Raw genomic sequence first — 27,385 nt, forward strand, 5'->3', positions numbered from 1 at the left:
ACTCAGCCATAAAAAGAAACGAAATTGAGCTATTTGTAATGAGGTGGATAGACCTAGAGTCTTTCATACAGAGTGAAGTAAGTCAGTAAGAGAAAGACCAATACCGTATGCTAACATATATATATGGAATTTAAGGGAAAAAAATGTCATGAAGAACCTAGGGGTAAGACAGGAATACAGACACAGACCTACTGGAGAATGGAATTGAGGATATGGGGAGGGGGAAGGGTGAGCTGTGACAGGGCTAGAGAGAGGCATGGACATATATACACTAACAAACGTAAGATAGATAGCTAGTGGGAAGCAGCCACATGGCACAGGGATATCGGCTCGGTGCTTTGTAACCACCTGGATGGGTGGGATAGGGAGGGTGTGAGCGAGGGAGATGCAAGAGGGAAGAGATATGGGAACATATGTATATGTATAACTGATTCACTTTGTTGTAAAACAGAAACTAACACACCATTGTAAAGCAATTATACCCCAAAAAAGATGCTAAAAAAAAAAGAACACAAATGACAAACATTGGTGAGGATGTGGAGAAAAGGGAATACTTGTACACTGTTGGTGGGAATGTAAATTGGTGCAGCCACTGTGGAAAACAGTACGGAGGTTTGTAAAAAAACTAAAAATAGAACTACTATATGACTCAGTAATTCCACTCTTGGGTATATATCCAAAAAAACCCCACAAAATCCCAAAACACTAATTCAAAAACATACATGCACCCCAATGTTCACAGCAGCATTATTTACAATTGCCAAGATATGGGAGCAACCTAAGTGTCTAACAACAGATGAATCACTAAAGAAGATATGGTGTATATATACAATGGAATACTATTCAGCCATAAAAAAGAACAAAATTTTGCCATTTGCAACAACATAGATGGACTTGGAAGACATTATGCTAAGTGAAACAAGTCAGACAGAGAAAGACAAATACTGTGTATTACTTGTATGTGGAATCTAAAAAGTTCAACAAACTAGTGAATGTAACAAAAAAAGCAGCAGTCTCCAGGTAGGGAGAACAAACTAGTGGTTACCAGTGGGGAGGGGTAGGGAGGGTCAATATAGGGGTGGAGGAGTGGGAGGCACAAACTATTGGGTGTAAGATAATCTCAAGGATATATTGTACAACACAGGGAATATAGCCAATATTTTGTAATAATTGTAAATGGAAAGTAACCTTTAAAAACTGTATAAATATTTTTAATGTTTTTGAAAAAAAGACTTCATGCTGTATGGATCCATTTATGTGACATTCTCAAGAACATAAAATTACAGGTACAGATAACACATCAGTTCTTGCCAGGATCTGAGAGTGGGAATGATTACAAAAGGGTATCATGAAGGAATTTTGAGATTGCAGTAAAACCATTTTTTTTTTCCCCCGGTATGCGGGCCTCTCACTGTTGTGACCTCTCCCGTTGCGGAGCACAGGCTCCGGACGCGCAGGCCCAGCGGCCATGGCTCACGGGCCCAGCCGCTCCGCGGCATGTGGGATACTCCCGGACCAGGGCATGAACCCGTGTGCCCTGCATCGGCAGGCAGACTCTCAACCACTGCGCCACCAGGGAAGCCCGTAAAACCATTTTATATCTTGACTAGTGTGTTGAAAATAAAGCCATCCATGATAGATGACTCCATGCATCTGTCCAACAGAACTATACACTTAAAAGGATGAGTTAATTTAACCTTAATTGTAAAAATGAAGAGAAATATAAATTTAAAATGACCAGTGAATCCAGCCATATGGAAGTCAGTGATGACTTTCAGAAGAGCATTTTGCGGGGGATGACAGGACTGGAAACCAGCCTGAAGAGGCACATGGGTGAATGGGGGGTGAAGAAGCAAAGACACAGAGTGCAGACACCCAGATATGAAAGGGAGGTAGAGGAAGGGCAGGAGCTGAAGAAGAAGATGGAGAAGAGGTATTTCTTAACCTCAAGAACCAAAGGTTGAATTGACCATAGTCCTTGGTTCATAGTCCACTTTCATCATCAGTTTGTGCAAGGCTGATATCTTGTCATTTCCCTTTAATTCCTGACCCACACAGGCTCCCAAGCCAATGTTTTTGATCATGTACTAGAATATGTATACATGCATCTTTGTAAAATATGAAATGTTATTCTACTAGTACTTGTGATTTCATTTACATAAATGGCATTACACAGTTGGCCTCATTCTGTTTCTTCTTTCACTCAACACTTCTTTAAAAAGATCTCTTCTCTGGACTCAGATATAGAGAACAAACTAGTGGTAACCAGTGGGGAGAGGGAAGGGGCAATATTAGGAGGGAGGAGTGGGAGGAACACATTATTGGGTGTAAGATAGGCTCAAGGACATATTGTACAACTTGGGGAACACAGCCAATATTTTGTAGTAACTGTAAATGGAAAGTAACCTTAAAAATTGTATAAAAATTTTTTTTTAATTTAAATAAAGTGATCCCAATTTCAGCAGTAATATTATTTATTAAAGAGTCTAGGTAAAGACTATTGTGATTTTAAAAAATAGAAGTATAAAAATTATCATCTCCAAGTAAATATTAAGGTTTGATATAATACCATAGAATAATATATAATTTTATAAGCAGAACCCACATTTTCTTCCAATATTATTAGGCTGAATAATGAGTGCTTTAATCAAAATCAGTATGTATAAAATATAATTTTAGCATATCATATAGACTCTCAAGTGCTTTTAATCACCACTTTCCACCTAAATGAGAGCTAGATATTCAGGATCCTAAAATCAAGAGTAATATTTGTTGTAAATATTATCAAACACCAAAGCTAGCCTAGATGTATTCGATTCAAATACAGAGTGAGAGACTATATACAGAGAAAGAACTATATGAGGACTGAAAAAATACAGAAGTGAACGTTTAACTTATTACAAATGGTTTTAAAAGAGGATTGTAGTAGGCTAAATAATGGCCACCAAAAGATACCAGATCCTAATCTCTAGAACATGTATATGTCATCTCTGGAACAGATGACCCCAAACTGCAAGAAAGACAGAAAAATATATAGAATGCTGAATAAGTCTATAACAACCTGGAAAATGAGACTAACATCACTTGATTAAAAATGTTGACTAGACACTTAGGTTCATCATTGGATGAATGGATAAAGAAGGTGTGGCACATATATACAATGGAATATTACTCAGCCATAAAAAGAAACGAAATTGAGCTATTTGTAATGAGTGGATAGACCTAGAGTCTGTCATACAGAGTGAAGTAAGTCAGAAAGAAAAAGACAAATACCGTATGCTAACACATATATATGGAATTTAAGAAAAAAAATGTCATGAAGAACCTAGGGGTAAGGCAGGAATAAAGACGCAGACCTCCTAGAGAACGGACTTGAGGTTATGGGGAGGGGGAAGGGTGAGCTGTGACAGGGCGAGAGAGAGTCATGGGCATATACACACTAACAAACGTAGTAAGGTAGATAGCTAGTGGGAAGCAGCTGCATGGCACAGCGATATTGGCTCGGTGCTTTGTGACAGCCTGGAGGGGTGGGATAGGGAGGGTGGGAGGTAGGGAGATGCAAGAGGGAAGACATATGGGAACATATGTTTATGTATGACTGATTCACTTTGTTATAAAGCAGAAACTAACACACCATTGTAAAGCAATTATACCCCAATAAGATGTTAAAAAAAGAAAAAAAAAAGATGTGGCACATATATACAATGGAATATTACTCAGCCATAAAAAGAAACGAAATTGAGTTATTTGTAATGAGGTAGATGGACCTAGAGTCTGTCATACAGACTGAAGTAAGTCAGAAAGAGAAAGACAAATACCTTATGCTAACACATATATATGGAATTTAAGGAAAAAAATGTCATGAAGAACCTAGGGGTAAGAAAGGAATAAAGACACAGACCTACTAAAGAATGGACTTGAGGATATGTGGAGGGGGAAGGGTAAGCTGTGACAAAGCAAGAGAGTGGCATGGACATATATACACTACCAAACGTAAAATAGATAGCTAGTGGGAAGCAGCCGAATAGCACAGGGAGATCAGCTCAGTGCTTTGTGACCACCTAGAGGGGTGGGATGGGGAAGGTGGGAGGGAGGGAGACATGGGAGGGAGGATATATGGGAACATATGTATATGTGTAGCTGATTCACTTTGTTATAAAGCAGAGACTAACACACCATTGTAAAGCAATTATACTCTAATAAAGATGTAAAAAACATGTTGACTAGAGAGATAATGAGTCATATCTATGAAGGAAAAAAATGATTGGAAGCAACATGAACCAACAACACAGGCAGAGAAAACACTACAGAAGTAGAAGTTTTAGGAAACTCCAAGCTAAGAATTAATAGACACAGGAATGAGCAAGGGTTCTCAAGCATTTGCCAGTGTGATTATTTTGAGGAAAAGGATATACTCGCTTCCTAGGGCTGCCATAAGCTCCACAAAATGGATGGTTTAAACAAGAGAAATTTTTTGCCTTACAGTTCTGGAGGTTAGAAGAACAAGATCTAGAGTTCAACAAGGTTGGTTCCCTCTGAGACTGGTGAGGAAGAATCTGTTCTGTGCCTCTCCCTTAGCTTCTGGTGATTTTCCAGCAATATTTGGTGTTTCTGACTTGTAGAATGATCACCCTGATCTCTGCCTTCATCTTCATGTGGCATTTTCCCTGGGTGCATGTCTACATCCAAATTTCCCTTTTATAAGAATGCCAAACATATTGGATAGGGGCCCACTCTAATGACCTCATCTTAACTAATTGTATCTGAAATTAACCTATTTCCAAACAAGGTCACATTCAGAGTTACTGGAGGTTAGGGCTTCAACACATGAATTCTGGGTGGACACAATTTAACACATAACAGGGAGTCACTCAGCTGTTGGACCCTTCTTTTCCCCTACCTGTGCTAAGTAGTAGGAACAAGGTACCTACTTTTGCACCAAAGCAGGAAATTACACACTACAGCCAGAGGAAGCACAAAGTCCCAGGTGGCTACCTATTTTCAGTGAAATGGGAAATTCCCATTCCCATGAAACAAACTTTTACCAGCCCCTACCCAGAAGTGCGTCCTATCTTCCCTTTTTCCACAATCATGAGTGAAAAACTATTAATCATAGGAATAATTTTAGAAAATCAAAACCAATCACTTAATTATAACAATAATAATGGATTAAGACAAGCAGGGTTTATTCCAGGATTGTAAGGATGTTTCAACAATTGAAAATCTATTAATATAATTACATAACATACTAGGGTTGGACATAGAATCTATAAATATCTCAATGGATGCATGTGATCTATTGCATTCTTCTTCCCAGTTTTGTATGCATACCTGTATCCACACTTCTTCTTATGTGACTTTGAGTTCCTTCCTCCAGAGGCAATGTGCACCTCTCCCATCTTCATTGTTGTTGGTCTCAACCATGTGACTTGTTTTAGCTAATGGGAATTGGACAGATGTAGGAGTGTTCCAAGCCTAGGTCTTATGGGGTATCACTTGTTTCTGCTTCTCCCCTCTTATACTATTGCCATCATCATAGAAGAATATACCCTGTCTAGACTGCTGGCCTTAGAAGAATAAGAGACATTTGGAACAGTCCTGGATTGAGCCTTAAGCTTAGTCAAGCCACAACCAAGCTGGATTGTGTGTGAATGAGAAATATATTTGTTCTATTAAGCCATTGAATCCAGTGGTGGTTGTTATGCAATATTATTATGACAATAACTGACTGATGCAATACAGAAAAGGCCCTTGGTAAAGTTCAACACTGGTCTCTGATCTAAAACATACCCTGCACATGTCACACAACTACCTGCAAACTATGGTCAGCTAATAGTACAAAAAAGCTCCCTTAATCTAAAAAAATAAAATAAAATAAAAATTCTACAAGTAACTTAAAACAAGCATTATACTGAATGGAAAAACATTAGAAGTAGTCATATAAAAGTCAGGAACAAGAAAAATTTGCCAGTCTTCAAGTATATTTTGCAGTAATAGGTCCTAGACAATAAATAAAACAAGAAAAACAAGAGGTGTAAATATTGGAAGGAAGAGAAAAATATTCTTGTTTACAACAATACAATTGTTCGTCAAAAAAATATAAATCAATCAAAAACTTTTAGAACAAATATAAGAGTTCAGTAAATGACAAGACATAAGTTCTACATGAGAAATAACCAAATAGAAAATTAGAAAGTTTAATGGTAAAAAAAAAGACCCCATTTATGATAGTAACCAAAAAAAGAAAGAAATAGCAGTCATTACCTAGGAACAAATCTAAGAAGAAATGTGCAATACTTTTGAAGAAAAAGAACATATTGAGACATAAAGGGACCTACAGAAACAGAGAGGCACACATGGACCCAACATGAAGCTGAGGAGCAAATACCTGCCAAGTCCATGCCAATGGATTTCACAGGACCCAGAGATGCACAGAGAATCAATATTGATGACAGTTCTTCCACACACTGATCTCTACATTCAGTTCACTCTCAGCCACAGCCCCAAATGATACTTATTTTTTAGACACCCTAACAAGCTGATACTAAAATATATGTGAAAGAAAATAATGTGTGTAAAATGACAAAGTAATGAATGTATAGGGGGGAGGAATAAAGCAGTAATACATACCCCAAAACATATTTTTAAATTACTTTAATTACAGGTATACCACACTTTATTGCACTTTTCTTTATCACACTTCACAGATGTTGTGCTTTTCTACAAATTGAAGTTTTGCGGTAACCCAGCATACAACAAATCATTGATGTCATTTTTACAACAGCATTTGTTCATTTCATGTTTCTGTATCACATTTTGGTAATTCTTGAAATATTTCAAGCTTTTTCATTATTATTATATTTGTTATGGTGATCTGTGATCAGTGATCTTTGATGTTACTACTACAACTTGCTAAGGCTCAGAGGATGACTAGCATTTTTTAGCAATAAAGTATTTTTAAATTAATATATGTACATTCTTTTGGACATAATGCTGTTGCACACTCTTAATAGACCAAAGCATTGTGTAAACATAACTTTTACATGTACTGGGAAACCTAAAAATTTGTATGAATCACTTTATTGTGGTGATCTGGAAACCATACTACCTCTGAAGTATGTCTGTATAATTCTATAGTAAACAATGAAGGCAAAATAAGAATGTCCAGATAAAAATGAGCTTAGAACATGCACTACCAGTAGATATTCATTAAAAGAACTTTTCAAGGACACACTTCCAATAGAAGGAAATGATCCCTGGAGGAAGGTCTGCAATGCAAGAAGAATGAAAGCACAAGGAGAAAGAAAAAAACAATGTGGGCAAATCTAAAAAGAAATTGATGTAAAAAAAAGCAATAATCATATTAACTCCTGAGTTTTGTGCCAAATAAGAATACAGAACTAAATTGCTGGATAAGTAGGGAGGCAAATGTCAGAGTTAAAGTGCTCAAAGATAACTGTATTGCTCAGAAGGAGTGTAAAGTTCATGATTAATTGCAGATATTGTTGAGGTAATATGCATGTTAAAATTTCTATAAGAAGGATAAAAGAATAGAACATATAACTTCAAAACTGAGGGGAAAATAAAATAAAGGGAAGTAAAAACCCCTACCAAGCCAAAAGTTGACAAGAATGAGAAAAGAATAGAAAAATTGGAATAAATAAAATGGCCCAAATAAAAAAGGTAGAAAAATGCAATTATACAAATAAAATAATAAATGAACATAAAGTAAAAATATATTATGTAAAAAAAAAGCTGGATTGAGCAGAAGCAACAAGAACTACAATAATGCAGCCTGTGGAACAAAAACCACATTCATAGAAAGATAGACAAGATGAAAAGGCAGAGGGCTATGTACCAGTTGAAGGATCAAGGTAAAACCCCAGATAAAAAATGAAATGAAGTGGAGATAGGCAACCTTCCAGAAAAAAAATTCAGAATAATGATAGTGAAGATGATCCAGGACCTCAGAAAAAGAATGGAGGCAAAGATTGAGAAGATGCAAGAAATGTTTAACAAAGATCTAGAAAAATTAAAGAACAAACAAACAGATGAACAATACAATAACTGAAATGAAAATACACTAGAAGGAACCAATAGCTGAATAACTGAGGCAGAAGAATGGATAAGTGACCTGGAGGCAGAATGGTGGAATTCACTGCTGCAAAAAAGAATAAAGAAAAAAGAAGGAAAAGAAATGAAGAGAGCCTAAGAGACCTCTGGGACAATATTAAATGCAACAACATTCACATTATAAGTGTCCCAGCAAGAGAAGAGAGACATAAAGGACCTGAAAAAATATTTGAAGAGATTATAGTCAAAAACGTCCCTAACATGAGAAAGGAAATAGCCACCCAAGTCCAGGAAGCTAAGAGAGTCCCAGATACACCCAAGGAGAAAAACGCCAGGACACGTAGTAATCAAATCAGCAAAAATTAAAAACCAAGAAAAAATATTGAAAACAGCAAGGGAAAAATGACAACATACAAAGGAACTCCCTTAAGGTTAACAGCTGATTTCTCAGCAGAAACTCTACAAGCCAGAAGGGAGTGGCATGATATACTTAAAGTGATGAAAGGGTAGAACCTACAACCAACATTATTCTACCCAGCAAGGATCTCATTCAGATTCGATGGAGAAATCAATAGCTTTACAGACAAGCAACAGCTAAGAGAATTCAGCACCAACAAACCAGTGCTACAACAAATGCTAAAGGAACTTTTCTAAGTGGGAAACACAAGAGAAGAAAAAGACCTACAAAAACAAACCCAAAACAATTAAGAAAATGGTAATAGGAACATCCATATAGATAATTACCTTAAACGTGAGTGGATTAAATGCTCCAACCAAAAGACACAGGCTCACTGAATGGATTAAAAAACAAGACCCATATATATGCTGTCTACAAGAGATCCACTTCAGACCTAGGGACACATACAGACTGAAAGTGAGGGGATGGCAAAAAATATTCCATGCAAAAGGAAATCAAAAGAAAGCTGGAGTAGCAATACTCATATCAGATAAAACAGACTTCAAAATAAAGAATGTTACAAGAGACAAGGAAGGACACTACATAATGATCAAGAGCTCAATTCAAAAAGAAGATATAACAATTATAAGTATATATGCACCCAACATAGGAGCACTTCAATACATAAGGCAACTGCTAACAGCTATAAAAGAGGAAATCGACAGTAACACAGTAATAATGGGGGACTTTAACACCTGACTTACACCAATGTACAGATCATCCAAACAGAAAATTACTAAGGAAACACAAGCTTTAAATGACATGATAGACCAGATAGACTTAATGATATTCATAGGATATTCCATCCAAAAACAGCAGATTACACTTTCTTCTCAAGTGCGCATGGAACATTCTCCAGGATAGATCACATATTGGATCACAAATCAAGCCTAAATAAATTTAAGAAAATTGAAATCATATCAAGCATCTTTTCTGACTACAACACTATTGGATTAGAAATCAATTACAGGGGAAAAAACGTAAAAAACACAAACACATGGAGGATAAACAATATGATATTAATAACCAAGAGATCACTGAAGAAATCAAAGTGGAAATCAAAAAATACCTAGAGACAAATGACAATGAAAACACGATGATCCAAAACCTATGGGATGCGGCAAAAGCAGTTCTAGGAGGAAAGTTTATAGCTATACAAAGCTACCTCAAGAAACAAGAAAAATCTCAAATAAATGATCTAACCTTACACCTAAAGGAACTAGAGAAAGAAGAGCAAACAAAACCCAAAGTTAGCAGAAGGAAAGAAATCATAAACCTCAGAGCAGAAATAAATGAAATAGAAACAAAGAAAACAATAGCAAAGATCAATAAAACTAAAAGCTGGTTCTTTGAGAAGACAAGCAAAATTGATAAGCCATTATCCAGACTCCTCAAGAAAAAGAGGGAGAGGACTCAAATCAATAAAATTAGAAATGAAAAATGAGAAGTTACAACAGACACTGCAGAAACATAAAGCATCCTAAGAGACTACTATAAGCAACACTATGCCAATAAAATGGACAACCTGGAAGAAATGGACAAACTCTTAGAAAGGTATAACCTTCCAAGACTGAACCAGGAAGAAATACAAAATATGAACAGACCAATCACAGGTAATGAAATTGAAACTGTGTTATAAGATCTTCCAACAAACAAAAGTCCAGGACCAGATGGCTTCACAGGTGAATTCTATCAAACATTTAGAGAAGCGCTAACACCCATCCTTCTCAAAATCTTCCAAAAAACTGCAGAGGAAGGAACACTCTCAAACTAATTTTATGAGGCCACCATCGCCCTGACTCCAAAACCAAAGATACTACAAAAAAAGAAAATTACAGATCAATATCACTGATGAATATAGATGCAAAAATCCTCAACAGAATACTAGCAAACAGAATCCAACAACACCTTAAAAGAATCATACAACATGATCAAGTGGGATTTATCCCAGGGATTGAATGATTCTTCAATATATGCAAATCAATCAATGTGATACACCATATTAACAAATTGAAGAAGAAAAACCATATGATCATCTCAATAGATGCAGGAAAAGCTTCTGACAAAATTCAACACCGATTTATGATAAAAATTCTCCAGAAAGTGGACCTAGAAGGAACCTACCTCAACATAATAAAGGCCATATACAACAAACCCAAAGCAAATATCATTCTCAATGGTGTAAAACTGAAAGCGTTTCCTCTAAGATCAGTAACAAGACAAGGATGTCCATTCTCACCACTATTATTCAACATAATTTTGTAAGTCCTGGCCACAGAAATCAGAGAAGAAAAAGAAATAAAAGGAATACAAATTGGAAAAGAAGTAAAACTGTCACTGTTTGCAGATGACATGATACTATACGTAAAGAATCCTGAAAATGCCACCAGAAAGCTACTAGAGCTAATCAATGAATTTGGTAAAGTTGCAGGGTACAAAATTAATGCACAGAAATCTCTTGCCTTTCTATACACTAATGATGAAAAATATGAAAGAGAAATTAAGGAAACACTCCATTTACCACTGAACAAAAAGACTAAGATACCTAGGAATAAACATACCTAAGGAGACAAAAGACCTGTATGCAGAAAACTATAAGACACTGATGAAATTAAAGATGATACTAACAGATAGAGAGATATACCATGTTCTTGACTTGGAAGAATCAATATTGTGAAAATGACTATACTACCCAAAGCAATCTACAGATTCAATGCAATACCTATCAAATTACCAATGACATTTTTTTTGGAACTAGAACAAAAAATCTTAAAATTTATATGGAGACACAAAAGACCCCGAATAGCCAAGGCATTCTTGAGGGAAAAAAAACGGAGTTGGAGGAATCAGACTCCCTGACTTCAGACTATACTACAAACCTACAGTAATCAAGACAATATGGTACTAGCACAAAAACAGAAACATAGATCAATGGAACAAGACAGAAAGCCCAGAGGTAAATCTACGCACCTATGGTCAACTAATCTATGACAAAGGAGGTAAGGATATACAATGGAGAAAAGACAGTCCCTTCAATAAGTTGTGCTGAGAAAACTGGACACCTACATGTAAAAGAATGAAATTAGAACACTCCCTAACACCATACACAAAAATAAACTCAAAATGGATTAGAGATCTAAATGTAAGACCAGACACTGTAAAACTATTAGAGGAAAACATAGGAAGAACACTCTTTGACGTAAATCACAACAAGATCTTTCTTGATCCACGTCCTAGAGTAATGGAAATAAAAACAAAAATAAACAAATGGGACCTAATGAAACTTAAAAGCTTTTTCACAGCAAAGGAAACCATAAAGAAGATGAAAAGACAGCCCTCAGAATGGGAGCAAATATTTGCAAATGAATCAACAGACAAAGAATTAATCTCCAAAATATATAAACAGCTCATGCAGCTCAATATTTAAAAAACAAACAGCCCAATCCAAAAATGGGCAGAAGACCTAAATGGACATTGCTTCAAAGAAGACATACAGATGGCCAAGAGGCACATGAAAAGCTGCTCACCATCACTAATTATTAGAGAAATGCAAATCAAAACTGCAATGAGGTATCACCTCACACCAGTTAGAATGGGCATCATCAGAAAATCTACAAACAACAAATGCTGGAGAGGGTGTGGGCAAAAGGGAACCCTCTTGCACTTTTGCTGGGAATATAAATTGATACAGCCACTATGGAGAACAGTATGGAGGTTTCTTTAAAAACTAGAAATAGAATTACCATATGACCCAGCAATCCTGCTACTTGCATATACCCAGAGAAAACCATAATTCAAAAAGACACATGCACACCAATGTTCATTGCAGCACTGTTTACAATAGCCAGGTCATGAGAGCAACCTAAATGCCCATCAACAGACAAATAGATAAAGAAGGTGTGGTACATATATGCAGTGGAATATTACTCAGCCATAGAAAGGAATGAAATTGGGTCATTTGTAGAGACATGGATGGATCTAGAGACTGTCATACAGAATGAAGTAAGTCAGAAAGAGAAAAACAAATATCGTATATTAACGCATATATGTGGAACGTAGAAAAATGGTACAGATGAACCAGTTTGCAGGGCAGATATTGAGACACAGATGTAGAGAAGAGTATGGACACCAAGGGAGGAAAGCAGTAAGGGGTGGGGGTGGGGGTGTGATGAATTGGGAGATTGGGATTGACACGTATACACTGATGTGTATAAAATGGATGACTAATAAGAGCCTGCTGTATAAAGAAATAAATAAAATACAATGGGATAATAATAAAAAACAAAACTGGATTGTTTTCCAATCCAACATATTAGTTACACCCAATATGTAAGGCACAAAAATATTGTAATGGAAAGTATAGAAAAAGATACCCCAGCCAAATAACAACTAAAGTGTTAGTGTTCCTAGCTCTGTAGCTTTAATAAAAGACTAAACACAATACAGTTCCAGGCAGATAATTTTACTGGAAATAGACGGGCTTAGTTTGTACTGATGCAAGGTTCATTTCACCTGGAAGTTGAGTTCATACGCCTCTATAACATAGCTTCATAATGGATATGCTTGCGGTGCCCATGTCACATCCTCTCTCCCACCTTTGATCTCTGCTCCAGGGGTACTGGACAGCTCTGTTCAAGTTCAGACTTACATTGTCAGCATCCTAGCTCAAGCCCACCCCCACCCATGGGGCCAACACTTGGGGCCTTCATCAGAGCCTCAGAAGTCTGTGGGCAAATGTAGTCCAGATGTTTGGGGTAGTCAAGGTCCCCGGGAATAATCCCTGCAGAAGTTGAAGGATAAGTTCTCCCATCTCCTGTCCTTTGGATGGATGGTCTGGGAGATTTCTGCATGCTTATTGGTGAAATGGAGCCTCATTTCTCACAAGAGCAACCTTAACAGAATTTTATATGGCTTTTCCTCCTTCCTTACCACCTCCCATTTCCCCAAGTCCTGCTTCCTGGGATTGATTGTCTCCAAAATAAGCCACCTGCACCCAAGCATGTTCAGGCTCTGCTTTCAGGGAACCCAGCCAGGCAAAGCCAGCTTGGATGAGTGCTTTAGGAAATGTGCCTGAGGAGGTGGGACATAGCCCAGAGAAGTTTGGATAGGGTCTGGGAAGAGTAATTAAGACTCAGTGCTCTCAATCAGAGCATGCACTGGAGCTTAGGCCCTGGGGAAGAGGCCTCAGGCAGCTGGGGAAACAGTTCAGGTCAGAGGATGTTTGGGGAAAAGGAGAGGAGAGGATGGGCCCTCAGAAAAGGAGAAGGGCCACCAAGACCACCTCTGGCATCCTCCCTTCCTGTCAACCCTGGTACTCCTGAGGCTCAGGCATTCAGCAGAAATTCCCATCTCCTCTCTTTCTGGCTCTTACCCCACCTCACATTCCAGCAAAAGCTCAGTCTGGTGCAGAAATGCAACCCTTGCTCCTGGGCACAGGTATCACAAAATCAGAGACCTCCTCATTTTAGTGAGTTTTTTTTTAATTGAAGTACAGTTGATTTACAACATTGTGTTAGTTTTAGGAGGACAGCAAAGTGATACAAGTTTAATGTATATATCTATATTCTTTCTTTTTATTCTTTTCCATTATAAGTTATTACAAGATAAACACAAAGATTTATTGTATAGCACAGGAAACTATATTCACATCATATTTTGATTTGTTAACAAAATAATTGGAGTTTTTCACAGCCAACATAAACTAACAGTAAGTTCTCCCATGTGGAAAACCCAGCCTCCAGGCTCTGCAGTTCTCATGCAGCCTCCAAGTGAGAAAGGTCTTGGGCAGAGAGGCCTGGGTTCCAGACCCAGCTGGAGACAGCCTCCTGGCTTGATGACTTCAGGATAGTCACCAACCCTCTCATGTCACAATTTCTTAGCTGTGTAGTGGGAATAAGACTATTCAGGTCCCTTCCTACCCGGCAGGTACATGGTCCTGGAGTTTGAAAGCAAAGTGCTCTGTGGGGAGCCTCAAGTTATAAACTGGGCGGATGCCTTTTTCAATCGAAAAAAACATTGATGCCCACCAGATGTTAGGTTGTGTGCTAGGCGTTGTATAAAATACAAAATGCCAAAGCCAACTAACCAAGAGCCTGTCAACTCTCCCTTTTTTACCTGAATTACCTGGATTCTCACCCAACCCCTGTCCTTCCATCTTTTCCCCAAGCTCTTCCATCATGATGAAATGGAGCTGGGCTCTGTGGGGCCCTCCTGGGTACAAATATTTTAGTGTCCCCACTTCTTGTTTGTAGGAAATAAGCTTCATTCAGCTTCCTTGACCTTCCCTGAGTTCCAAAGGGCAGATTCAAACAGTTGCTAATCAGGGAAGGGAAAGGGTGGAGAAACAAAGGAGAAGCAGTCCAGAAACTAGTGCAGCAATAAAGCAAGGTCCTGGTTCCTACTCAAGGAATATACATAACAATACCTTTGAGCTTTTCTGCAGGAACTAAGGCTCCCACCCATGTGGAGGATGGTAACTTCAGGCTGAGCACAAGATTCCTGGAACACTGCCCTGTTACCTCATCATCAACCAATGAGAAGAAAGTCTGCACACAGTGGAAGATAATGTAGACCCTGACCCCTTCCTCAAATAATTCTTCCTTTAAAAATTTTCATGATAGCTTCCTCTGCTGTAGGCCCGAGAGGTTGCTGCCGACATGGGCAAGTTCATGAAACCCGGGAAGGTGGTGCTGGTCCTAGCCAGTCGCTACTCTGGACGCAAAGCGGTCATCGTAAAGAACATTGATGATGGCACCACAGACTGACCCTACAGGCATGCTCTGGTGGCTGGAATTGATCACTATCCCAGCAAAGTGACAGCTGCCATGGGCAAGAAGAAAATTGCCAGGAGGTCAAAGATCAAGTCTTTTGTGAAAATTTATAATTATAATCACCTCATGCCTATGTGGTACTCTGTGGATATCCCCTTGGACAAAACTGTTGTCAACAAGGATGTCTTCAGAGACCCTGCTCTCAAACACAAGGCCCAACGAGAGGCCAAGGTCAAGGTTGAGGAGAGATACAAGACTGGCAAGAACAAATGGTTCTTTCAGAAGCTGCGGTTTTAGGTCTGTCTTGTTTCAGTCATTAAAAATACAAAAATACAAAAAAAAAAAAAACTTTCATGGTAGAGCAAATCTTGGGATTTAGCTTTTAGACATGAGTCCACCTTCTCCCCAGGTTGCCAGCCTCCTGAATAAAGCAATCTTTCCTTTCCAACCAACACTTGCCACTCGAGTTTTGGTTTTTGAGTGGCAAGCAGTCGAACCCGAGTTCAGTAACACTGACTCCATGCTGCTTCTCCCCCAGGATCTCATCCTGCCTTTCTTCCTATCAGTGTCTCCCTCAGTACTGGCTCTTGCCTTTTATCCTTCAGTACTCTCATATTTTTCACATTCTGAAGAAAAGTTCATCTTTACCTTTTCTTTGTCAATGTCTCCCCAGTATTGTCAACTGAACTGTGCTTTCAGCTCTTAACCCAATCCAAACCAGGAGATAGCAAACTTTTCCTGCAAAGGGTGAGATATTTTATGCTTTTCAGGCCATGTGGTCTCTGTTACAGTTACTTAACTCTGGCACTGTAGTCCAGGGGCAGCCATAGATAATACATAAACATGTAGGCATGTCTGTGTTCCAATAAAACTTTATTTACAAAGACAGGCTAGATTTGGTCCACAGGGTATAGTTTGTGGGCTCCTGACCTAGGCAGTGCTTCTTAAATGTTAGTGTGCACATGAATAACCTGGAAATCTTGTTAAAATGCAGTCTCTGATTCAGTAGATCTAAGCTAGGGCTCAGCAGTCTGCATTTCTAACAAGCTCTCAGGTGATGCTGATGTGGTTGGTCTCAGGAGTGATACTCTCGATGACTTCTGTGACAGGTACAGCTGACTCAACCACCATTCCAAGTCTCTTCTCTCTTTCTGCCTCCCAACAGAAAGGCTGGAAAAGCCCCCAAAAAGCACTTTCTCATCTACCCCTGTTGCCAGGGTGGCCATATGGGTCAGTTCTGGCAAATATGATGAAAGCAAAATTCTGGAGGTCTTTCAAGAAGCTCATGAATTGCACCTTTCTCTCCCTCCTGAGTTCTCAACAATTTGAGAATTAAGACAAAGGAGTAGCATTTGAAGGCCTGAAATATCACCTTTATTACTTAAAAAGGCTAAGTTATTGTAGAACACAGTTAATTGTGAAATGGACCTGTTAACTGAATTACAGAAGTCTGACTAACTCCTCCCAGGTTGACTAGAATAGGTTTCCCTATCTGGATAGAGAGATGTGGCTAAGACTTATGGCTCAAAGGAGCAGAGGAGAACTGGTAGCTGCAGGCAGGCTCTCTCCCTAGAGGAAAACTAGAGGTGCTTAGTTGAGCAAGCCCAGTTTATTCTTCCCAAATTTAGCAACCAGCCACATCATTCCATCTCCCCTGGGATAGGGTAAATACAGGGGTAGAGAGAAGCTGGAAGTGTATCAAAAAGAAGGAAACCATTTCAAGTGAGACAGCCACATCACTCCCCCTCCAATGATCTCTACTTTTTTGTTCTCTTAACATATTTGGTTTAACTACTAAACCGTCAGTCAAGAGGTGATGTGCAGAGTGATAGGGAAGTCCCACACCCACCTGCCTGAGACTGTAACAACAAATTTTTTTGCCTTTGGTATTTTTCTGGGAACACCAATGGGCAATTCCCACTTTTCCCACACCAAGCATCTGAAATGTGTCCTAAGACTACATTAAGTAAACCCCAAATTTATTTTGAACACAGGACCAAAATTCATCCCCTATCTTACTTATTGCTCAAATTATATTCAGCCATGTTGTCCACATAACTAATCAGAATTTGTGAATGTATTCATTCAACAAATATTTTATGAGCATCTGCTTTGTTCCAGGCAGTGTTCCAAGTGCTAAAGATGCAACAGTGTACAAAGATAAACATTCCTGCCCTAATGTAGCTCATAGTCCAATGAGGGGAATAGATAAGAAACAATCATTATAATAAATAAGTGATATTCCATGTTTGAAATGGTAAGCATCATGGAAAAAAAGTAGAGCAGGGAAGAAGGATCAGGAGTGCTGCGGGGGAAGGTGGATGTTACAGTGTAAAAGGTTGTCAGAATAGGTCTCTTCAGGAAGATTGCATTGAGAAATTACTTGAAGTGGGGGGTTAGCAAAGCAGATCATTGGAGGAGTGTTAGTGAGGGGCAGATTGCCTGAAGTGGAGTGAACAAAAGAAGGGGAGATCAGAGATGTAATGCAGGGTCAGATCAAGAGGAGTCCTTGCAGAGGAATGGCTTGATCTAATTTGTACTTTTATTTTTTTAATATTTTTTTACATTTTTTTAAAATTGAGGTAACATTGGTTTATAACACTATATGTTTCATGTGTACATTATATTTAGACTTCTATATACATTACAGTGTGCTCACCACCAAAATTTACTTTCTATCCATCACCATACCTGATACCCTTTACCCATTTCTCCACCCCCGCCCACTCTGGAGTCACCACTCTGTTCTTTGTATCTATGTGTTTGCTTTTATTTAGTTTTGTTTGTTCATTTATTTGAGTTTTTTGTTTGTTTGTTTGGTTGGTTGGTTGGTTTTGTTTTTTATATTCCACATATGAGTGAAGCCATATGGTATTTGTATTTCTCTGTCTGGTTTATTTCACTGAGCAAGGACCCTCAAGTTCCATCCATCTTGTCACAAATGGCAAGATTTCATCTTTTTAATGGCTGAGTAGTATTCTATTGTGTTTGTGTATATATGTGTGTATCACTTCTTCTTTATCCATTCATCAATTGATTGTTTCCATATCTTGGTGATTGTAAATAAAGCTACAATGAGCATAGGGGTGCATATACCTTTTCAAATTACTGTTTTAATATTCATCAGATAAATACCCAGAATTGGAATAGCTGGATCATATGTTAGTTCTATTCTTAATTTTTTGAGGAATCTCTATACTGCTGCCCATAGTGGCTGCACCAATTTACATTCCCACCAACAGTGTATGAGGATTCCCTTTTCTCCACATTCTCTCCAACCCTTGTAATTTCTTGCCTTTTTAAAATTGAGGTATAGTTGACTTACCATGTTGTGTTAGTTTCTGGTGTACAGGAAAGTCATATATATATATCCTTTTCCATATACTTTTCCTCTATGGTTTATTATGGGATATTGAATATAGTTCCCTGTGCTATACAGGAGGACCTGGTTGTTTACCTATTTTATATATAGTAGTTTGTATCTTTGAATCCCAAACTCCTAATTTATCCCTCCCCCATCCCCTTTCCCCTTTGGTAAACATAAGTTTGTTTTCTATGTCTGTGAGTTTGTTTCTGTATTGTAAATAAGTTCATTTGTATCACATTTTAGATTCCACATATAAGTGATATCATATGGTATTTGTCTTTCTCTTTCTGACTTACTTCACTTAGTATGATAATCTCTAGGTCCATCCATGTTGCTGAAAATGACATTATTTCATTCTTTTTCATGGTTAATACTCTATTGTGTGTGTGTGTGTGTGTGTATATATATATGTACCCCACATCTTCTTTACCCATTCATCTGTAGATAGGCTGCTTCCATGTCTTGGCTATTGTAAATAGTGCTGCTATAGACATTAGGGTGCATGTATATGTTCAAATTAGTTTTCTCTAGATATATGCCCAGAAGTAGGATTTCTGGAGCATATGGTATCTCTATTTTCAGTTTTTAAAGTAACCTCCATACTGTTTTCCATAGTGGCTGCACCAATTTACATTCTCACCAACAGTGTAGGAGGCTTCCCTTTCCTCCACACCCTCTCCAGAATTTGTTATTTGTAGATTTTTAATGACGGCTATTCTGACTGGTGTGAGGTGATACCTCATTTTAGTTTTGATTTGTGCTTCTCTAATAGTGATGCTGAGCATCTTTTAATGTGCCTATTGGCCATATGTATGTCTTCTTTGGAGAAATGTCTATTTAGGCTTCTGCCCATTTTTTGATAGGGTTGTTTATTTTTTTATTATTAAGTTGTATGAGCTGTGTGTATATTTTGAAAATTAAGCCCTTGTTGGCCACATCATTTGCAAAAGTTTTCTTCCAGTCCATAGGTTGCTTTTTCAGTTTGTTTATACTTTCCTTTGCTGTGCAAAAGCTCATAAGTTTGATTAGGTCCCATTTGTTTAGTTTTGGTCTTATTTCTATTGCCTTGGGCAACTGACCAAAGAAAACATTGGTACAATTTATGTCAGATAATGTTTTCCCTATGTTCTCTTCTAGGAGTTTTATGGTGTCATGTCTTACATTTAAGTTTTTAAGCCATTTTGAGTTTATTTTTTGTGCACAGTGTGAGGGAGTGTTCCTTGCCTTTTTGACAATAACCATTCTAACCTGCATGAGGTGATATCTCATTGTGGTTTTTATTTGCATTTTCCTAATAATTAGTGATGTTGAACATCTTTTCATGTGTCTGTTGGTCATCTGTGTATCTTCATTTGAAAAATGTCTATTCAGCTCCTCTGATAATTTATGCTTCTAAAGGATCACCCTGGTTACTGTGTCAAGAACAGAAAGCAGGAAAGAAAGAGTAGAAACAACTCAAAGGAGGAGGTTCTGACAGGTGAGAGGAGGTGGTGGCTTGGATAAGAATGATAGTAGTGGAGGAGGTGAGAAGAGGTTGAATCCTCAATAAATCTTCAAGGTAGAACCAAAAGGATTTCTTGGCCATTTGGGTATGAGAAAGAAAAGAGTCAAGGATTTCATGATCATGCTTGCATTAAGATTGATAATATAAGATACTTGATCTTAGGGACTTCAGGAATGGCAGAGTAAAGAGCTTAGCAGACCCTCTCCACAGAAAAACAGCAAGTTAAGTGGCAAGAATTATTTTTTAAAAACATTTCGCAGTCTCTGGAATTGTCTTTAGGGCATACAGTAAGTGGAGAAAGATTCACTGAGAAAAATCAATAAAATCTCAGTAAGAACAGCAAGAGCCATGACCTGCTCCCTCTTTCCTCATCTCTTTGTATGGAAACTCTACTCCAGGTGAATGTGGTCAAAAGATAGGGGTTTCCTTTTCCTTCAGTTCCTAAAGTTTCACTCTGGGTAGGGCAAGTCTCCAGTGTTTCTCATGTTCTTCTAGACCTCATGTTCCTCCAGCCCCATATTCTAGGTGAGTGTGGATGAAAGGACTGAGATGCTCTTCCCCCCACCCAGACCCTATTTGTATAGTGGAAGCTTTAGGTGTGGCAAGATGAAAATACTGAGGCTTTAATTACCCTTGCCCCTGCTCATTCATCAGGTAGAGGTTCCATGCTGAGAGGGGAAATCTAAGAATACAAAAGGCTACCACCCCTCCTGATACTACTTACATAGAAAGAGTATCATTCCAAAAGAAATAGGCCACTCTCCCTACTCCAGGTCCTGTGAAGTGGTGCAAAATTTCTTTCCAGGGGAAGAGACAGGAGAACGAGAAGCTCCATAGTATGGCCCAAGAGGACTATTTGGAAGATAATAGGGAAAAATGCATGCGTAAGAGTGTTGTTGAAAACAAGGAGACCTTTGTGAAGGCTAATTGAGTGGGGGCTGGCAGCTCCACAATACTGGTCGCAACAAGTGAAGTGGCAGAGTGACTAGAAGTCTAACAGAAAGTTTAACAGAAGTTTAACAGGGTAAAACAGCCAAGAAGAACACTCCTGGGGTCAAAGTTGTCTCTGGAGGTCAGGAGGCTGTGCACATGTCATAGTCTACATGCACTGGAGAGCAATCAAAGGTAGACATGGATCAAACTTGTAAGCATTCCCCAAGCCACACACAGATTAATTAACAAAGGGCAGAAGACTCACAGGCACAGTGTGTTTAAGCACAACCTCTTATGAAACAGTGGCTATACAATAACCTACTCTGACTCAAAGGAAATTCTAAGCAGCCAGGATTAAAAATAAAACCACACACATCCCTAGAAGTCTTGACAAACGTATTTAAGCTAAGGCTGTGTTCTTTCAGGAGTGATAAATAAAGAACTTCCAAGCAGCTAGCCTCTGGCTAAATATGGGATCAAAACATAAATTCCCTGGACAGTGATAGCAACCTCCAACCTACACACATATACAAAAAAAAGAGAGAGAGAGAAAGAAAAATCTAACTGGCTGAAGGGGCCTAAGCACAAGCTTTGACTGATAAGTAACTAATGTGGATTCAAGGATAATCCTTCGGTAGCCATAAAAATATCTGAGCAGGGACATCAAATGCTGCCCACTGCAAGGGAAATCTACCACAAAATTAGCCCAGCCAAGTCACTAAACAAATAAATGAACTATCAAAGCAAACAACAATGTTAACCCCAGAGGAAGAAAGGAGTCAGTATCCAGAGTTGCTATATAATCTAAAATATCTACTTTAAAAAAAAAAGTATGAGACATACAAAGGAAATTGTGGCCTATACATAAGGAAGAAAGCAACTGCAAATAGAAATTACCTTTGAACAGGCCCAGATGATGGACAAAGCAGACAAAGACTCCAAAGTAACTATTATAAATATGTTGAAAGAATTGAAAGGAGCCATGCCTAAAGAACCAGAGGAACATGTGAAAAAATAATGCCCTATCAAATAGAGAACATGAATAAAAAATAGAAATTATAAAATAGAACCAAGTGGAAATTGTGAGGGTAAAAATTACAATAACCAAAATGAAAAATTCACTAAAAGGTTTCAACCATAGATTTGAGCTGGTAAAATAAAGAATCAGAAAACCAGAAGATAGATCAGTAGATACTACATAATCTGAAGAACAGAGAGGGAAAAAAATATTGAAGAAAAATTTACAGAGCTTTGGAGAAATGTAGAATACCAATAAGTGCATCCACATACATGTAATGGGAGTACCAGAAGAGGAAGCAAAAAGTGGGGTGGGCAGAAAAAACGTTCAAAGTGGCTGAATACTGACCAAATTTGATGAAATATATTAATCTACACATCCAAGAGTCTCAACAAACTCCTGTAGGACAAACCTAAACAAATCTATACCCAGATATATCACAGTCAAATTGTTGAAATCCAAATATAAAGAAAAACTTTTGAAAACAGTAAGAAAAAATGACTCATCACATAAAACAGGATGCCAATAAGATTAACAGCTGACTTCTCATCAGAAAGAGTGGAGGCCAGAAGTTAGTGAGATAAAGTATTCAATGTGCTGAAAGTTAAAACCTTCAACCAAAAATATTATAGCCAGCAAAACTATCTTTCAAAAATGGTGGCAAAAGAAAGACATGACCAGATAAACAAAAGCGGAGAATTCATTGATAGCAGACCTACCTTATAAGAAATACTAAAGGCAGTTCTTCAGGATGAAGCTTATAATTCTAGACAGTAATTTAAAGCCATAGCAAAAAACATAGAGTGCCAGTAAAGGTAATTGTATAGATAATTATAAAAGACATTATAATAGCATATTTATTCTCTTATCTTTCTTTTAAAGAGTGATTGCATAAAGCAATATGTATATAATTATATTAGTGAATGTGTAAAATGTAGAAATGTGATATATTTAACAATAACAGCAAACAGAAGGCAGGTAGAAACAAGATGCATTAGGGTGAAAAAATTAATTAAACCAGATGATAACTGGAATCCATAGGACTAAATTAAGAAAACCAGAAATGGAAAATAAAAAGATTAATACAACAAACATAAATACGTTTGTTTTCCTTTCTTGTCTTGGTTTCTATAAAAGACATACAATTATATAAATTAATAATTATAGCAATGTATTTTTAGATGTAATTTGTGCAACAATAAAAGGGGAGAGGGTATGGAGCTATATAGGGCAACATTTTTTGAATTCATTGGAATTATGCTAATGAAATCTGAAGTAAATTTAATAAGTAAGCTGTATATTGTAAGCCCTGGAGCAACTGCTATCTCCCCATCTCCCCTACACTCAAACCCCTGGTAATTACATTCTACTTTCTATTCCTAAGAGTTCAACTTTTTTTCTTTTACATTTCACATATAAGTGAGATCATACAGTGTTTGTCTTTCTCTGTCAGGCTAATTTCACACTGGGAAAAGAATAGTCCTTTTAACAAACGGTCCTGAAACTATTGGAATCTACATGCAAAAGAATGTATTTGGACCCTTACCTCACACCATACACAAAAATTAACATGAAATGGATCATAGACCTAAATGTAAGAGTTAAAATTGTAAAAATCTTAGAAAAAAATCATATGTGTAAATTTTTGTGACCTTGGAAATTATTCCTTAGGTATGACACCAAAAGCATAAGCAATGAAAGAAAAAATACATAAATTGGACTACATCAATAAAAGAAAAACACAACTTCTGTGCTGCAAATGAATGCTGCCACCAACAAAGTGAAATGATAATTCACAATATGGGGGGGGGATTATCAAATCATATGTCTGATAAGGGACTTATATCCAGAATATATAAAGAATACTTCAATAATAAAATACAACACAATTTTTAAATTGGCAAACAATTTGAAGAGATATTTCTCCAAAGAAGATATATAAATAGCCAATAAACACATAAAAAGACACGACAGCATTACTCATTAGAGAAATGCAAATAAAAACTACAATGAAATGCCACTTCATGCCCCCTAGGATGGCTATAATAAAAAGAGCAGGCAATAAAATGTGTTGGCAAAGATGTGAAGAATTTGGAACACTTGCACACTATTGGTGGGAATTTTAAATGGTGCAGCCACTTTGGAAACAATTTTTTCCTCAAAATGTGAAACATAGAATCAGCATATCCCCCAGCAATTCCACTCCATATACACTTGAGGTATATACTCAAGAGAAATGAAAACATTTACATCCTCACAAAAACTTGTACATGAATGTTTATAGCAGCATTATTCATAATAGTCAAAAAGTGGAAACAACCTAAATGTCCATCAACTGATGTATGGAGAAGCAAAATATGTTTATTTTCAAACAGTGTAACATTATTCAGCAATAAAAAGGAGTTAAGTATGATACATGCTACAACATTGTTGAACCTTGAAAATATGCTAAATGAAAGAAGCCAGTCACAAAATACCACATATTGTATTATTCTATTTATATGAAAAGTCCAGAATAGGCAAACCTATAGACACAGAAAGTAAATTAGTGGTTGCCTTGGACTGGGGGGCATGGAATGGAGGAATGGGGAATGACTGCTAATGGGCATAGATTTTCTTTTAGAGGTAATGAATACAATCTAAATTTATATGGTATTAAAATAGATAGCTAGTGGGAAGCAGTTGCATAGCACAGAGATATCAGCTTGGTGCTTTGTGACCACCTAGAAGGGTGGGATAGGAAGGGTGGGAGGGAGATGCAAGAGGGAGGGTATATGGGGATATATGTATACATACAGCTGATTCACTTCGTTATACAGCAGAAACTAACACAACATTGTAAAGCAATTATACTCCAATAAAGATGTTAAAAATTTTTTTTACATGGTGTTGATGTTTGCACAACCTTGTGAATAAACCAGAAAACACTTTAAGTGGGTGAAATTTATGGTGTATGTAATAAGTCTCAGCAAAGATGTATTTAAATGTTCATATTAAGATGTTCCAATAATTAAATGCATAGCCGTTTCAGTAGTAAAATGCTAACATAGAGTGTTGCCCCAAATTTGAAAATAAACCCACTTTCTTCAAATATTTATTCTTCAAATATATTTTCTTCAAAAAATACATCCAGCCCTGACCTCTTTCTGAATTCCAGTCCACATTTTCTACTGCATGTAGGGCTCCCCATCTGGATTTCATTGGCTTCTCATGCTCACAAATTCCCCCCAAATCTGGTCTACCTCTTAGGTGCTTCTCTCTAATGATAGCCCCACCATTTTTGCAATCTTCTACACTGAAAATCTCAGTGCCATCTCTGATTACTACATCTCCCTTGTTCATAAGTCCAGGTGATTTCACTTCTGCCCAAGTTCACCCATTCTCTACCTCACCTCCATGCCAGCTATTGCTGCCTTAGTTCAGACTCTTAGGTTTGCTCCTGAATTAGTGAGACCTCTACTTTCACCAACCAACCTGTGCCAAAGCCAGATTAACATTCTCAAGAAGAGCACTGGTCATGTCACACTAAAGCTCAACAGCTCTCAGTAGTTTCCTGTGCTTGTTGAACAAAGTCCAAATTCCTTCTTCTGGAAAATCAGAATTTGGGGATATTTTATCCCCAAGCTATCTTTATCTGACTCTGATGATTCCCTTCAAAAATACTTTACATTAAAAACTATCTACTCTTTCCTTTGAGTGTCACTAAATGTCCCCACTTCCTTGCCTTTGCCTTATACATCATTTCTTCTTGTCCAAGAATCTCCAAAATTCCTGGTCAGGCTCCTCCATGAAGTTTTTCCCAAGCTGGAAGTGATTTCTCCTTCTAGTATACTCTCTTCAAACTCTATGATACACCAGCATGCCACAGATTACTCTCTATCAGATATTATAACTCTCTAGGTCCATTATGTATTTTGTTGTTATCTCTAACCTTCTTCTTCACTTCATCTCTTTTCTTTCTTCAATATTGCATCCAGCCCTTGCTATGGGATTCTTAAGTGCCTAATTTGTGCTTGACTTGTAATTCTCAGAGCCTCTAGCCCAGTGCCAGACACTTAAGAGGTACTCAGTAAATGCTCATGGAAACAAAGGAGGGAGGAGAAACAGAAGGTGTGCTTCCTGACTTTAAGGAACTTAGCTCATGTAGAAGCTGAACAAAAATTTTTTGATGATTGACAGGATGAGGAAAGTATGACAATAAACATGTCTCACAAAGGTGACATTTAACAACACTGAGAGGAACTAGAAGAGGTTACTGATTGGGGTGAGATTTTAATACATGGATATGGAATGAAGAACATTCCAGGTTAAGGGAATAGCACCAACAAATAGCCAAGTTCACACATTTGCAAGAGGTGAACTGTGAAATATGATTGATGAGTAAGGTGCATGCTTGTATGAAAGAGGGAAGGGTTCTGTAGTTGGACATAAGCCTTGAAAATTACATTGGAGACTGATCATAGAAAGTGTTGGATTGCAGGGTAGAGAATTTGGACTTTATTCTGCACGCAATGAGTAACCTTTAAGATATTTATTTGACCAATGAAAGAGCTCAGGGTTTAAAGGAGGCAGAAAGGTAACTTCCTATAAAACAGCTTAGTGACCAGCTGCCAATTTGCCTTATTTGTAAATTCAGCTATGGGTGCCTGGAAATATAGGGGATGATGGGATTACATTTTAAAGGGACATCAAAAAATTCAGCTTCACTTTTTAAAAAATTATAAAAACCTCTATTTTCTTAAAGTACATGCAAGTTAACCAAAGTCTCCAGGGTCTGTTTGGATCATGTTTACTTTGGTACCTTGAAAGCTTGGCAGTTGTTTAGAAACTCAACTACAACTCACTTTTAAACAAAATCACCCTTGAGAATGGTGGGTTTGAGCTATCTCAATATATTAACTTGACATTGTGAGACAGTTATGCTGCAGGTTCAGAGGGCTGATTAAATCTTAAAACGAATCATTAGAGAAATGCAAATCAAAACTACAATGAGATATCATCTCGCACCAGTCAGAATGGCCATCATCAAAAAATCTAGAAACAATAAATGCTGGAGAGGGTGTGGAGAAAAGGGAACACTCTTGCACTGCTGGTGGGAATGTGAATTGGTTCAGCCACTATGGAGAACAGTATGGAGGTTCCTTAAAAAACTACAAATAGAACTACCATATGACCCAGCAATCCCACTACTGGGCATATACCCTGAGAAAACCAAAATTCAAAAAGAGTCATGTACCAAAATGTTCATTGCAGCTCTATTTAC

The 27,385-nt window shown here is 37.6% G+C and overlaps 1 pseudogene across 1 annotated transcript; it reads left to right on the plus strand.

Moving 5' to 3' along the window:
- The first annotated feature begins 15,156 nt into the window (after nucleotides 1–15,156).
- LOC309973400 (large ribosomal subunit protein eL27-like) lies at nucleotides 15,157–15,648 on the plus strand (annotated as a pseudogene). The gene has a single exon. The product of its transcript is annotated as a large ribosomal subunit protein eL27-like (transcript).
- Nucleotides 15,649–27,385: the final 11,737 nt, after the last annotated feature.

The sequence above is a fragment of the Leucopleurus acutus genome (assembly GCF_964270905.1).
Source record: "Leucopleurus acutus genome assembly, chromosome: 16".
Taxonomy (NCBI): Eukaryota; Metazoa; Chordata; class Mammalia; order Artiodactyla; family Delphinidae; genus Leucopleurus; species Leucopleurus acutus.